Here is a 4,559-nt window from a genome sequence, read left to right on the forward strand (position 1 = left end):
TGAAAGGTGCCATTGGACTCTAAAGTGTGCCATTGGACTCTAAAGTGTGCACACAAAAGCTCGTCCCTTGAATAAACCTTTGTCGGTCTGAAAGGTGCTGTTGGACTCTAAAGTGTGCCGTTGGACTCTAAAGTGTGCACACAAAAGCTCGTCCCTTGAATAAACCTTTGTCGGTCTGAAAGGTGCTGTTGGACTCTAAAGTGTGCCGTTGGACTCTAAAGTGTGCACACAAAAGCTCGTCCCTTGAATAAACCTTTGTCGGTCTGAAAGGTGCCGTTGGACTCTAAAGTGTGCACACAAAAGCTCGTCCCTTGAATAAACCTTTGTCGGTCTGAAAGGTGCTGTTGGACTCTAAAGTGTGCCATTGGACTCTAAAGTGTGCAGACAAAAGCTCGTCCCTTGAATGAACCTTTGTCGGTCTGAAAGGTGCCGTTGGACTCTAAAGTGTGCACACAGAAGCTCATCCCTTGAATAAAACTTTGCTGGTCTGAAAGGTGCCACTGGACTCTCGATTGGTTGTACTGCTTCAGACCAATCCGGCTGGCCAACCGGATCTATCCTTCGAGTCTTTGGGGGCCTTGGCGGTGTTGTGGCCTTGCATGTTCGGGTCCCGCCGAGCCTTTTGGCGCCTCGGCATTTTGGAGACTGGATACCAGGGAGGTCGGCTCAGCCCGGTCTTTGGAGACATTGCTGGAAGAGGAGAAAAGAGCAAGAGAGTCCCGGAGCACCTGAAAGACTAGCCAAACTCTGGGCAGGGACTGTGAGCTTTTGGGAGTCACTGCTCGCTTCTTCAGATACGAAAAGAGCCAGAGAGTCCCGGAGCACCTGACAGACTAACCACATTTGGGGCAGGGTAAAAGCTTTTGGGAGTCACTGCTCGCTTCTTCAGATACGAAAAGAGCAAGAGAGTCCAGGAGCACCTTAAAAGACTAACCAAATTCGGGCCAGGGATTATGAGCTTTTGGAAGTCACAGGTCACTTCTTCAGATACAGAAAGAGCAAGAGAGTCCGGGAGCCCCTGAAAGACTAACAACATTTGTGGCAGAGAAGGAGCTCCTTCTCTGCCACAAATGTTGTTAGTCTTTCAGGGGCTCCCGGACTCTTGCTCTTGTTTACTGCAGACTTACACTGTAACCCATCTATTGCTTAAAAAGACCCTCTCCCATTGGAAGTTTGCAGATGGCAAAAGATGGGAAGGGCATTCGCCTCCTTGCTGCCACCCGTTCCACAGCCCGGTGAAGCAGGGCTGTGCCCGTGCCAGGGATCGTGTGCAGTCCTGAGAAGGCTTTCCTGGGAGTAAGCCACTCTGATTAGACTTGAGGATTCTGAGTACACCTGCTTGGGAAGGGTCTTGACTAAGTCTTTCCACTGGAGGATGACCGATCCTATTCTGGCATGACTTTCTCTGTAGCCTACCTACCAGAACTATAGAATATGGGAGCGGGGGTTTGGAAATCTCAGATTCAGGGTGTTTGGAAGGGCCTCAGATACCCGCTTGGGCGTTTCAGTAGCGAGAGAAGGATTTACACCTTGATTCTAAGCGTGTGTACTTGGAAGTAAAATTTCACAAGAACTTTCCAGACAAGGACGGGCAGATTGGAACAAAGTTAGACTCCGGTGGCACCTTTAAGACCAACAAAGTTTTATCCAAGGTGTGAGCTTTCGTGTGCGCGCACACGAAAGCTCACACCTTGGATAAAACTTTGTTGGTCTTAAAGGTGCCGCCGGACTCTAACTTTGTTCTGTTGCTTCAGGTCGCGAAGTGGAACCTCCACATCCAGAGGCAGTGTACCTCTGCTGGCTGCCATGGGATGCTCATCCGTCCCTTTTTTTTGTTGTTGCCCGGCTCAGAAGCATATGGCTGTCTCCAGCTGGATCAGAGAGCAGGCCTAGATTTTGGTCTAGCAAGGCCACATGGAGCTACTGTGGGACTTAGACACTGATGGGGGTGGAGGAAGCCACAGGAAGATGTGGAGTCCCCCTTAACTATTTTCAGGTGCAAGTGCATCTAATGAAGGGTGCATTCACTCTCCAAAACTCGTAACCGCCCCCAAAATCTTGTTGGGTCTGAAGTGCTTCTGGACCCCTAGCCAACGTTCCCTCTAAGCTGTGGAGTCTTGTGAGCAAAAATTCTCCTTTGTGAGCTATGGGCCTTAAAGTTGTGAGCGAGCGATTGGGCCGCTGCATCAGTCAGTTTGCTCTGGAGCCATCCCTTCCTGAGCGAAGACAAAAATGTGTGAGCCGGAGGCGAAAAAAAACTGTGAGCTAGTTCACACTAACTCAGCTTAGAGGGGACACTGCAGTCTTAGCTACCTGATCGTGGTTCACTTCTCATCTGTACAGAGAGAAAAAAAATACTGGTTTATTTGGGGCTTTGCAGTTTCCCAGGGCCCCAGAACGGTGGGTAGAATAGTCTGTCGAAGGAAATTGGACTCCATTTTTGGAATCCTCGAGCCGGCTGAGCCGGACAGGGTGGCGATGGTCACGGCCTAGGCGAAGGATTTCACTTGGATCGCCCCGCCATGCGCTTGCACATGCTCACATTCATTTCTGCGTGCACAGTCTTGGAAGTTTGCAAGTCTCGGCAGCTGTTTCAGAATGCGTTGGGGGGCGGAGAGGGTCCCATTGTGGAGTTCTGCTTCTCAGGAGGCCGTTCAGGATCTTCGACCGTTTCGTTTTGGAGGTAGAACTAAGATGCTTTCGGATGCTTTTCCCCCCTCCTGAAGAAGGTTAAAGTTCCTGCCGGGGCTGTCCGGAAAGCTGTGAAATTGTGGCGTTTCTCTGTTTGTTTTTGCCTTTGCCGCTTGCTTTCCTAAGGCTCCATAAATGTGTGCTCGGGCTGTCAGAATGATTTAGTGTGGAGTGGCTGGCCCGCACAAAGGGGCATCTGTTATGGGGAGCAGGCAGCAATGTGCGGTTCTTGAGAAAACTGTGCCGCTTTGAACGTCTCCCCTTGTAAGACTTCCGACGGGCGCCCATTCGTTTGACCTTGTTTTGCTGTCTCCTCCTGATAAACTTGGGGGGGGGGCAGCCGGGAAATCAGATATTCCTAGCGTGTATCTGAGTGGGGGGAAAGGACAGGTTTTGCTGAAATGTGGAGATCTTGGCCGACTGCTGGGAATTCTTTTCTCTAACTGATTAGATCAAGTGTGCTTGGTGCGGCGGAACAGGCTCCTTTCCTTGAGGAACAGGAAGAAAAATCTGTGCAGATATTTATTTGCACACCCAGTTGTCTGGGTTATAAAGACTGACCTGTAGGGAGCTATCCCACAAATGCCCATGAACATGTGAAGCCTCTTTATACCGAATGAGACCCTGGGTCCATCAAGGTCAGTATTGTCTACTCAGACTGGCCGTGGCTTTCCAGGGTCTCAGGCGAAGGGAGGTCTTTCCCATCACCTCCTGCCTGGTCCCTGTTAACTGGGGATGCCGGGGATTGAACCTGGGACCTTCTGCATGCCGAGCAGATGCTCTGCCCCTGAGCTATAGGCCTTCCCCCCTACAGCTGGTATGCCTCCGGGCTAGGGGGGTGGGCTAGAATGACGTCTGTGATGTAGGGCAGGGCCTCTCCGCCGTTGTAAGCTGCCCTTTCCAGAAAATGCATTTCAAACGATACGTGTGTATTGGGTATGAGGCTGCCTTATGTGCATCAGAGCCTTTCTAGCTCAATTTTATCTATCTTTTCCCTAACCCTGCGTCTGAGATCCTTGAACCCTGGACTCCCTGGTATACCATTTTCCTCTGTGCCTGTGCGTAGTTGCTCTTGACGACTCTTCCTCCCTCTTCCTCCGCTGTGCTGACTGGAACACCCGGAGAGACTTTCTCCTGCTCCCAGCCTCACAGAGGTGATAGGTTTTGGATGCTCTTCCAACACTGCACATACCCTTGAGTCAAAAAGTCAAAAAGGGAACGTTGGTGACGGTAGCTGTGCCAGGCGGCTAGTAAAGGGGGGGGAAGGGCTACTCTTGCTGCTAGATTCAGGGAGGGTCGCCGTGTTGGTCTGAAGCAATAGAACAAAGTTTGGGTCCAGTGGCACCTTCAAGTCCAACCAAGTTTAATTCTGGGTTATCAGCTTTCATTTGCATGCATGAAAATGTATACCTAGGATTCAACTTTGGTAGTCTTAAAGGTGCCACTGGACCCAAACTTTGTTCTCATCGCAACTATAAGCTTTGGGTCTCTTTCCTCCCGCCCCACAATGGAGGGGGAGGTGTCTTGCTATCTATGAGCACCTTAAGAGTTTGCCTGACTCTCTTACCCCCTCCCCCAGGTGGTTTTATTTGCAAGAGAATGGAAAAATCCCGGGTCGCTTTCCCCAGAGCTGCCTGTAACAATGGAAATTCTGTTTGGTTCTTTTCACACACACCCCTCCCCAGCGCACCGGACTGAAGGCTTTGTAGGTTCATCATCAGGTCGCAGCCTCCCGTGTCCTCTGGCTGGGACAGTTTGTTGTCCTGGGTTGGCATTTGGCCGGGGCGGCTTAGCTGAGGCCACACACACACACACAGAATCTTCAGGCTAATTCCCCCCCCCCCCAAAAGAACCGCCGCGAGGGGGGC

The 4,559-nt window shown here is 51.1% G+C and overlaps 1 protein-coding gene across 1 annotated transcript in view; it reads left to right on the forward strand.

The window, feature by feature from the left end:
• SMAD3 (SMAD family member 3) overlaps positions 1–4,559 on the forward strand; it is a 96,545-nt gene that overhangs the window by 1,041 nt on the left and 90,945 nt on the right. The window lies entirely within an intron of this gene.

Source organism: Gekko japonicus, unplaced genomic scaffold (assembly GCF_001447785.1).
Source record: "Gekko japonicus isolate JY-2015 unplaced genomic scaffold, Gekko_japonicus_V1.1 scaffold2706, whole genome shotgun sequence".
Lineage (NCBI taxonomy): Eukaryota > Metazoa > Chordata > Lepidosauria > Squamata > Gekkonidae > Gekko > Gekko japonicus.